Genomic DNA, 11,653 nt, shown 5'->3' on the forward strand with positions numbered 1-11,653 from the left:
GTTGGTATATACTCAGGAGACCTGAATCTCTGGATTGTCCATCTAATAGCTGGACCTTGAACCTCAGCAGACTTGCAACTCCTACCCTCTGGTTCAGTGGACTTACCCCAGCCAGCTAAGAGGGAGATGAGTAAGGTCAATCACCACACCAGGGAGCCAAGAATGCCTACAACTACAAGCAGGAAAATTGTATTCATCATCCATGGGGAATCTAAGCCCCTCTCGATATAGAGGCGGAGTGGACATAACCATCCCAGGGTCCACAGGATAGAGGAATAGAGTATGGACTAGAGTGAACTTACTGATACTCTACTATGGAACTATTGTGATTAGTAATGGAAGAAACTGTAGCAATGATGTGGAGAAAGTGGTCATGGTAGCTGCTAAGGGTAGGGAGAGGAAAGAAGAGGTATGATGTAGGAGCATTTTCAGGACTTGGTGTTGTTCTGGGTGGTACTGCAGGTGCTGGACATGGTATGTCCTGCCATGGCCCACTGGGTGGACTCAGGGAGAATGTAAGCAACAATGTAAACTATTATCCTGTTGCTGTACCCCTGTGGCTGTTAGCTAGATGGCTGGCCTGGCAATTAGCTAGACGGCTTTTGCCTCGGTGAGGTGAACTTCTCAAACGGGTTGTGAGTGACGATGGGGCCCCGGTATCACGCAGCCAGGTTAAACACACAGTAACCACCCTGGAGACACAGGCTCGTGGTGCAGGTCTAGTTTATTGGGGAAGTGGTACAGCTTATATAGGCAGGGGTGGGGGCTTGAGGTGACGTGTCAATTATGGATAGGCTAGGGGGGCTGGGGTAATTTGAAGCGGCTACTGATTGGATGAGGTTTGAAGTTGGCGCACGCGGGCTTCTCTGGTGGGAAAATGGCGAGGAAGAAGGGCGGTGCCGTTTGTGATAGCCATTATGTATGCTTAGCGGCCATTTTGGCTAGATGTTGCTTGCTAGCGAGCTCACCAACATTATCCATGTGGTGCAGCAGTGTTCCAAATGTATTCACCAAATGCAATGAATGTGCCACAATGATGAAAGAGGTTGTTGATGTGGGAGGAGTGTGATGAGGGGGGTCGCGGGGTATATGGGGACCTCTTATATATATATTTTTTTAATATAACACTTAAAAAAAATAGAGAAAAAAATAAAGTGCATTATAAAATACTCCATAGCCCTCTTCTGTCTTTCTTATATGGATGTGTAATTAAGGGGAATTTAAACCAAAGGGAATTATGACCTTTTCTTTTTTCTTTTTTTTTCAGATTTATTTATTTATTTATTTATTTAATTCCCCGATTGTCTGTTTTTTTTTTTTTCTGTGTCTTTTTGCTGCGTCTTGTTTCTTTGTCCGCTTCTGTTGTCGTCAGTGGCACGGGAAGTGTGGGTGGCGCCATTCCTTGGCAGGCTGCACTTTCTTTTTTTTTTTCTCATTTTCTTTTTTATTCATTTTTTAAAAAATATTACATTCAAAAAATATGAAGTCCCATTCAACCCCACCACCCCCACCCCCCACTCCCCCCACAGCAACACTCTCTCCCATCATCATGACACATCCATTGCATTTGGTAAGTACATCTCTGGGCATCGCTGCACCTCATAGTTAATGGTCCACATCATAGCCCACACTCTCCCACATTCCATCCAGTGGGCCCTGGGGGAGGCTGCACTTTCTTTCCTGCTGGCGGCTCTCCTTATGGGTGCACTCCTTGCGCGTGGGGCTCCCCTACGCGGGGGACACGTCTGCATGGCAGGGCACTCCTTGCGCGCATCAGCACTGCACATGGGCCAGCTCCACAGGGGTCAAGGAGGCCCGGGGTTTGAACCGCGGACCTACCATGTGGTAGATGGATGCCCTAACCACTGGGTCAAAGTCCGTTTCCCAACCTTTTATATATTGTTTAGTCATAATGATTAATATATATGATTATATCATATATATTGTTTAGTCATAATGATTGAACATTTCTGATAGTTCACTCCTTCTCTTGCTTAATATAATGTTTAGAGAATCTTTCATGTTGTTACCTGAATTAATAATTCATTTTTCAAACAGCTCAATAGTATTTATTGTATACATATACTGCAATATGTTTGTCAGTTCACTTGTTGGATCTTTGAATTATATCCCATTTTTGGCTAATATGACTAAAGCTGCTATAAAATTTTTTTGAACAACTCTTTTTGTGGGCATATATCTTATTTCTCTTGAGTAAATACCTAAGAGTAGAATTACTGGGCATAGGGTTGGTGTTGAAATAGCTCATTTTCCAAAGTAATATCATTTTATACATCCAGAAAAATTATGAATGTTTAATTTTGATGAAGTCCAATTATTATGGTTATAGCTTCCAGTGTCCTTTCTAAGAAATCTTTGCCTACCTCCAGGTTGTGAGGATATTCTCCTATGAGTTCTCCAACAAGTTTCTATTTTTAGTTTTTATGGCTATGTCTATAATCCATCTCAAATTAATATTTGTATATGGTGTGAGGTATGTGGGTCATGGTCATTTTATTTTATATGCTTATCCAGTTGTTAAAGTATCTTTTGTTGACTTCCCTTTCCATAGAATTGCATTGCATCTTTGATAAAAACCAAGTTTCTGCAAGTTCTATTTCTGACTTCTCTATTTGGTTCTATTGAGTAATTTTTCTCTTCTCACACTAGTAGTTTACTGTTTGATTACAGTATCCTCCAAATATGCTTTTTCAAGTAGTTTTGTTTATGCTAGTTATTTCCATTCCCCTATAAAAATTGAATTAGCTTATGCATTATTACCAAAAATTTAACTGGGATTATGATTGGGACTACATTGTTTTATATTAATTTATATATTAATTTGGGGGAACTGATCTCAATATTGAGTCTAAAAATCAATAAACATGACATATTTATCTATTTATTTAGGCCTCCTTTAATTTCTCTTAGCAATGTTTTATAGTTTTCAGTGTCAAGGTTGTACATGTAATTCATTAAATTTATTTTGAATTGTTTTATTTGAGCTTGTAAATTTCCCTCTTCTCAAAAATCACAGTCTTGAGCTGCCTGTTGTCTAATGCCTGAAAACAGTTGCTTCATATATTTTTGTCTAGTTTTATATTTATTTGTTCCAGAAGGGTAAGTCTTATACTAGTTACTTCCTCATGTCAATAAGAGAAAATGCTAGAGCAAGATTTTTAAAGTGAAAACATTTTATGTCTTCCTCTGTTCAAAGTCTTGCTGCTGATCCACAGTTAAAATACAGTAAAGGGACCTAGAAGTCTGTAAGGTCACAATTTACATATTTTATAGCAGTTTTAGGTTTATATAAGTTTGTACATAAAGTATAAAGAACTGCAATATACCCTTCTCCTCTTGCCAGTTTCCCTTATTATTAAGATTTTGCACTAGTGTAGTACAATTCTTAAAACTGATGAACCAATGTTGATATATTATTAACTGAAGTCAGTAATTTACCCTAAGATTCACTCTTTGTGTTGTTACAATTGTATTGGTTCTGAAAAATGCATAATGCCATTTATCCACTTTTACGGTATCATACAGAATAGTTTAATTGCCCTAAATGTGTTCTTGCTATATCCATTCCTCCTTCCCTCCCTATGTGAAACTCTGGCAACTACTGACTTTTTACTGTCTCTCTAGTTTAGTTTTTTCCAGAATGTCCTATAGTCAGAATCATACAATATATAGCTTTTTCAGACTGACTCCCTTCACTTATTAATATGCATCTAATTTTATTCCTTAGTTTGATAGCTCATATCTTTTTACCACTGAAAAATACTCCATTGTATGGATGTACCACAGTTCGTTTATATATTCACCCATTGAAGGACATCTTGGTTGCTTCCAAATTTTTACATTTTTAAATGAATCTGCTATAAATATCTCTGTGCAGGTTTTGTGTGGACTTAAGTTTTCAGCTTTGGGTAAATAACTGGGAGCATGATGGCAGGACCTAACTTTTTAATTGCTATTTGACTCTATTTTCTCCAGTATGTATTTTTATTTGAGATGAGTCTGTACTTTTTCCCTCCAACTTTGATAACCAATTAGCCCAACACTATTTCATGACTATATTGAACAGAATTTTGAAAACTGAATGGGAATTAATTATGTAGACAAGGAAAGGAAAGGTTTTTCAGAAATGGGAATCACGTGGTGAAAGAAAAAAGTATGAGTTAAAAAGTGGTGGTATTTAGGATCTATATGTAATCTAGTACAAAGTTGGGGAAAGGAGTTTAGAATTCAGTACTTAGTTCTGGGCCCCCATTTCTAAATGCCTGCTATGTCTTTTAAAGGATCTGAATGTGTCTGTGCTAGAGGTAATGCTACTCCCCAAGCAGTTCATTGCTCCCTTATATTTCCTAGCTTCTCTGACAATTATGTTAGGACCGTGTGACCAGCTCAGTACAACGAACTGTGAATGGAAATGATGTGGATTATTCCTGGGCTGTCACATTATAAAGCATGTACCTACCCCCATCCTTATCTTCTTTGTTTTTTAAATGAATTTTTAATTTTAATTTTTAAAGAAGCTTTAGATTACATAAATGTTACATAAAAAATATAAGGGGTTCCCATATGCCCTAATCTCTCCCCCTCCCACATTAAAAAAATTATTTTTTAACTGTATTTTTTTGAAGATACATAGATCACAAAAAAATATCACATTAAAAAAATAAGAGACTCCCATATACCCCACACCCACCCCAGCCCACTCTTCCCACATCAAAAACCTCTTTCATTATTGTGGCACATTTATTGCATTTGGTGAATACATTTTGGAGTACTGCTGCACCACATGGATAATAGTTTACATTGTAGTTTACAGTCTCCCCCAGTCCATTCAGTGGATTTTGGCAGGATATATAATGTCCAGCATCTGTCCCTGCAATATCATTTAGGACAACTCCAGTCCCAAAAATGCCCCCACATCACATCTCTTCTTCCTCTCCCTGCCCTCAGCAACTACCATGGTCAACATCCTTCATTAGTGTGGAACTTTTGTTACAATTGATGAATACATATTGAAGCATTGCTACTTGCCATGAACTACAGTTTACATTATAGTTTATACTCTGTCCCATGCAATTTTGTAAGTTATGACAAAATATACAATGGTCTGTATCCATCACTGCAATGCCATGCAGGACAAATCTAATGTCCTGAAAATGCCCCCATGTTAAACCTATTCTTCCCTCTCCCATCCTTCAGAACCTGTGATGGCCACTGCCTTTACATCAATGGTAAGAGTTCTTCCATTGTTTGAATAATAATAAGTCTGTAGTAGAATAATAGTAAGACTACTTTAGTCCATTGTTCATTTCCCTATCTAGAGGATTTTGGGATGGTGATGCCCACTCTGCTTCTAGAGATTTCAAAGTGAGTTGGGAGGACATTCCAAAGGTTCCATTTATGCAAGTCTCAGCAGGATCTCATTGACTACCACAGTAAACATTTCCTCAAATAGCAAGGCTTCTGAGGCTCTAGAGAGATACAGAAACTATAAGCAGGGGAGACAGACCAGGAATTTGGCACCCTGTCAATGGGACTTACTTTGAAATTAATGCCTCTAGTGCAATAGAGTTAGACTTATTTATAGGATCTTTACACATGGCTTTTCTGCCCCTTTATTTGAACCAATTAATTAGCACTATACTTGATAAATGTATATCCCAGAGACTTAAATCTTTGATCCATACATTGCCAATTGAGCCCTGAATTTCAGCAGAGTTGCAATACTTATTCTCTAGTTCATTGGACTCACCCAGGACAACTAACAAGGTGATGATGATGGACAATGCCCATCCCAAGGAACAGAGTGTCTGCAACTGCTAGCAAGATAGCTCCATCCATCTGCCTCCTGGAATCTAAGCCCCCTATCTTCTCCTTTTGTGTAACCCTCAGAAGCTCTGCATTTCAAATGTTGGTTAAAAGATAGCAGAACCTTCATCAGTCTGGGACTGCTTATGCAAATTGTCCAAGACAATTTGTGTTGGACATATAGTTAGTGGGAAAAATAAACCTTCACTATGTTTGATCTCTAAGAAATGGAAATAGCTTTCTTTATCATGGCTTACCCTATCTTAGCTAAAATTATATCCAAAACAACAAAATTAAACCAGAACTCATAATCCTTCAGCTCAAATTTATTCTACCATCTAATTTTTAAATTTCTCTTAATGTGCACTGGTTCTTCACTTTATAAGATCGGTTTGAGGATTAAATAAATGGATACATTTGGAGCACTTAAAATTTTGCAACCTCTTTGTAAGCTTTTATTGTTTGATCCTTTTATTATTGTTAGTTACCAGGCTACAGAATCTTGGACTTGTTTTGTCATATTCTTATTTAAATAGTTACCAATATATTTATTCTACCTCCCACATTTAGAACTATATTAAACTTGTTTCCATTACCACTTCTGGCACCTTAGTTTGACAGTCCATTGTATAGTTTTATAATTGCTCTTATAACTAGTTTGCTTTCTACTATGAGATTATTGTTTTCTTATTGCACAAGCATTTATATTCCTCTCAAACTTAAAATGTTGAATGCTTTTCAAATGCATATGAGGGCTAAATTTTCATCTCTCTCTATGTGGCCTAATCCAATTTGCTTGATCTTATACCATAACCTTATGGATCTTTTTCTGTATCCCTATGTTATTACTGTTCTCAGAACACACCTCTTGTTTTTCTGCTTCAGTGCTTTATAGGGGTATTGGCTTTGTGCATTATAGCAAATATTCCAAATCTTCTTTATGTCCCAATACAAATGTCCCCCTCTTGCTAAAGCCTTCCAGATTTTCCTAGTTAGTAGCAATTTTTTTCTCCTGAAACCCTCTCAGAGCACATAGCGTCTTCATGTTTTACTTTATATATCACATTCAAAAAGATAATACACATTTAAGATTGGAACTCATCTTTGGATGCTTTCAACCCTAAATATATCATCCTGAATTTGGTGGGTCAACAATATATATTTCTTAAATATAGATATGGGTGAAAGCCAAGAAATTACATTAGGAATTTACATGCTGGGTTCTGTAAAATCTTTGCAGAACTTGGTTGTTTATTTATTTGGTGCCTATTTTTCATTCAACTCATTGAGATGAGTCTAGTGCATTTTATTAGTTATTAAATAAAACATTCACATTATCTGCTTTTACTTTCCTACAAGGTGACATTCATGCCATTACTGTCTCAGCAGAAAATCAATGACAGACTTTACTTTCCAACGTAGAGAGGCCTAGATTTAGAAAATACATTTACAGAGGCAACATGGAATAGCATATATTAGGAAAAAAAATGATTAGGGACATTAAAGATAAATACTCCTACACTTTGAGAAAAGAAGTATGGAAGGTCCTTTGAAGCAGCTGCAATTAAAAATGTTAATAAGAATCCATGAAAGAATAAGAACTGTAAATGAGTCTTTTAAGAGGTAGAGAAATATGATAAATTGTGGTACTCTGGATAATCACAATTAGCAAAATGGAGAATAATTAAAGAAACCAAATGGGAGCACATACAGTGATAAATGAGGTTAGACTTGCTAAAGAACTGTGCCATTAGCAGATTCTTTTTTCTTTCTTTCTTTTTTTTTTTGCTGGTAAGGAAAAGAATAAGGAGAGAAAGAGAACTACTGTATGAAAATAAAAGATGGGTATTTCATGCCTTATTACACATAATGAAACAGTGGTATAACAGTGTGCTACCCAAAGGGAAGTGAATCTACAAACAGGCAACTGTTCCTGAACCCTCAGGGATGCAGCTTCTGTCTGATGACTGCTAATCTCACAAGTATTTGGAAGATTTAGGCCACTAAAGACCATAACCATTTCCTGCCCATCTTTTCTTTACCAATGTGGCTATGAATTACACAGCAGGGGAGATGTGTGTCTATACTTATTAAAGACATTCAGGGTTTACTGCACATGGTTTCCAACACCCAGTGCTAACTGTGTTCCTCCTCTAGAATGTTCCTAAGGAAATAGTGTCCCACAATATCCACAATTCCTAAAAATATTCCTGCAAAGATATAAATTATTAGGGCCATTACTAGATTTTTCAGAAACAATAGGAGAAACATGGCCTAATTCCCAACCCCGGATTTCATGTGGCATGCTATATAGAATAAACTCTGAAATAATGGAAACTGTCAGGGCCTCTGCCTAGAGCTCTCCTAGATTGAGTTTCTCAGTTTAAACTGTGTCAAAATGGTTGTAATGAATTGTCTTATTCTCTTCTTCCTTTTAAATTAAGGTCGAGTCATACGCTTAACTGACTAGAAGTCACAGTTACGTGCTGGCCTGGACAGGACCAAATTATTGACCTTTGGACTCTGTTTTTACTTCACTCCTACTGTGTTCTTAGAGGCTGCCTTGTTGCTATAGTTGCTTTGTTGTGGGAAAGAAATATTGATCAGAAAATACATACAGGTTTGAAAGACTCAGAATTCATAACTTCTCTGATGCTCACAGGGACTTAAAATCATTGATTTCTGATTATTACTTGTCTTAGTTTGCCAGGGCTGTTGTTATAAAGTACCACAGACTAGTTGGCTTAAACAACAGAAATTTATTTCTCATGGTCTAGAGTCTAGAAGTCTGAAACCAAGGTGTTGACAGGGCCATGCTTCCTCTTAAAGGAGAAAACCCATTCCTCTCCCCTGCCTTCTGGTAGATGGCCAGCAATCCACTGTACTCCTTGGTTTATGGCAGCATAATTCAGTCTCTGCCTCCATCACATGGCTGTCTCTGTCTCTGTCTCCTATTTACTGTGTCCCAATTTTTTCTCCTTATAAAGATGCCAGTCTTACAGGATTAGTGCCCACATTAATCCTGCTAGGACTCAACTAATAACATCTTCAAAGATCCCATTTATAATAAGTTCTTATTTACAGGACTGGGGATTAGGACTTTACGTTGTCTTTTGGGTGATATGATTTGATCCATAACATTACCAAACCATATAAACCTCCTCTTTGACTAAGCCAAACTGTCATTTTATTAATTTCTTAAAGAGACTATCCAAGCCCCATTCATATATACATATACAAATGGATCCTTCAACATATACTGAGAGTCTAGTAATAGTTAAACACTGTTTTCAAGCATCAGTTATAAAAATTTGAATTAGATAGACATATCTGCCTGAAGAGTATGTTTGCCATGGAAAGGCACTCAGTGAAAAAACAGATTATTACAAAGCATTTTTTAAAAAATTTGTATTTATTAATAAAAATGGTCCAGAATCAAAATTACTGAGTGATAGGACTAAAATATAATTTGTTTCCAGTTATATTGTTTCAAGGGGAATACACCAGACCAGAAAGCTGTCTTTATCTCCTAAAACAGGACTTAAATCACACCATTCAAGTGCTAGATTTCAATAGAAACTCCTCTTCTTCCTTTTTGTTAAAGCAAAATATAGTGGAGGTTTGTATTTTATTTGCAAGCATGCTTTCCCAAAAAGTGTGTATACATGCAAATAAACTGGGGTGGAGTATGGTATAAGGAAAAGTTAGACAAAAAGGTTCAGAAAAGAAAAAGGCAAACAAAGGTTGGTGAGCAAAAATGGTTACTAAACTACCCAAGAATAATTCACTGTAATTACCTTCCAGGCCCTCCAAATCCATTTCCAGAGAGGAATTTAAAGAGGCCAGAGCTGATGATGCATCCCTGGTTTACTGGACACTTGGTTTGGATTGAGGAGTTTCTGGCAGGAGGGATTCCTTCTTGAAGTCTTTGATGCCATTTAGAATCCACTGGCTCTCAAAAAAGAACTGATTAGAATGATTTTTTTAAAAAGCTACAACCATCAACATTATGTATCACCTTGAAGGACTTTTGATAGGCTACCTCATAATAGGTCCCCTTTACTAAATCCAAAATCCGGTTTATCCCTCAAGGAGAAGAACCCTGAGGAGAAAACATTTAAGGTGATCTCTGAAATTTGAAAAATCAGTTATTGAAATCTCCTAGTACAAAACGCTAAGATATGAATGACATTCCTATATTTGAAGAACAGATAGAATTTAGGTATACCTAGAGTATACTGAGCAAAAGGCAAAGCAGTAGTGCAGTAGTAGAGGTGGTCAGTAGTAATTGGCAGGAGTGGGCAGATATTGAAATTTTTAATGAACATATTCTATGCTATTGTAATGGGAACGCTTTGGATGATATTAAGCAAAGAGTAATACATCGATTTATATTTTGAAAAGATCCCTCCGATTGCTCTTTTGAAAAGTAATTGGAAGGGAGAGAGATTGGAACCAGGAAAGACCATTAGAAGGCTCTTGCAATGATCAAGATGAGAGATGATGGACTGAATGAGAGCAAAGATGCTGAGAAGTTAAGTTGATCAGATTGCTGGAGAGCAGAGTTGGGTGGAGGGTGAAAAACAGATCTTTTTTAGACTGCCGATTATGGGCTGCCTCTTAGAAATCCAGTGGATATATCAAGGAGACACTTGAGTATATGTGTCTGCCATTCAGTGAGGACCCCAGGGCTGAAAGCGTACATTTGGAAGTCAAAGTCCCATCAGTGTATTTAAAGCCACAAGCTAAGTAGGACTGAAAATGAAGAGAGTATATATAGATGGAGAAAAGAAAGATTCCTGAATCATATCTGTGAGCAGTGAGAAGTCTAGAGGAAGTGGAGAAGCTAGCAACAGAAATTGATGAAAGACCAGTAAGGAAGGAGGAGAACTAGGAGAGAGTTATCATGCATATCCAGAGAAAAAAGCATGAAAAGAAAGAAAGAATGGCTAACAATGTCAAATATTGCTCAGTGGGGGATCAAATAAAATAAACATAGAGAAATGAGGCTAGGACCAAAGGGGAGGGAAATGGGGGTAGTTCTATTATAGGAAGGTATAGTGTCCAGAGAGCATTTAAGATAGGTTTATTAAAGTGTTTACATGCCAATCAATACTCCTACAGAAATAAATTGGTGTTGCAGAAAAGAAGTTATCACTGCAAATGATTGTATAAATTTTGTAGGACCCATCTAATTCCAGTATCCTGGTTTGTCTTTTGCGGACCCCAGAAAAGTATGTTCTTGAGCTAACCCATATTTGTGTCTGTAAGTACAGTGTAGATGGGGCCTTTTTATTAGATTCATTTAAAGGCTCTTTGATTAGATCACTTGATTAGCTTGATTAAGGGCATTTGATTGGACTATGTCAGTGAGGCCTGACTCAGCTTGGGTCTTATCCTCTTGCTGGGGTCTTATTTAAACTGAGAACTGGGTACAGAGGCACACAGAGAAAGCTGCCATTTGACCCTGCCATGTGAGACAGAGTATCCTATGAAGTCATAGACAGACACAGAAGCCTGTGGCACTTCAAGATTATTTTATGAATCCCAAAGAGAATGATTAAATTTGTAAACTAATCTTTACCTCTGGATGTGCTACTCTTTGATTGCATTAAATTCGGCAGAGATGCATTTGATTAGATTACCTGTTAAGATTAGTGTTTTTTTGATTTGACTACGTCAGTGGGTGTGACTCAGGTTGAGTCCCTGCCCCTTTGCTGGGACTGACATAAATGGACACACACAGACAGAGAGAAGAGAAGATAGAGCTCTGTCATTTTTGATCCTGCTCTGTGACAGAAAGGAGAAAGCTCAAAAGCTGAAGCCC

This window comes from Dasypus novemcinctus, chromosome 1 (genome assembly GCF_030445035.2).
Source record: "Dasypus novemcinctus isolate mDasNov1 chromosome 1, mDasNov1.1.hap2, whole genome shotgun sequence".
Lineage (NCBI taxonomy): Eukaryota > Metazoa > Chordata > Mammalia > Cingulata > Dasypodidae > Dasypus > Dasypus novemcinctus.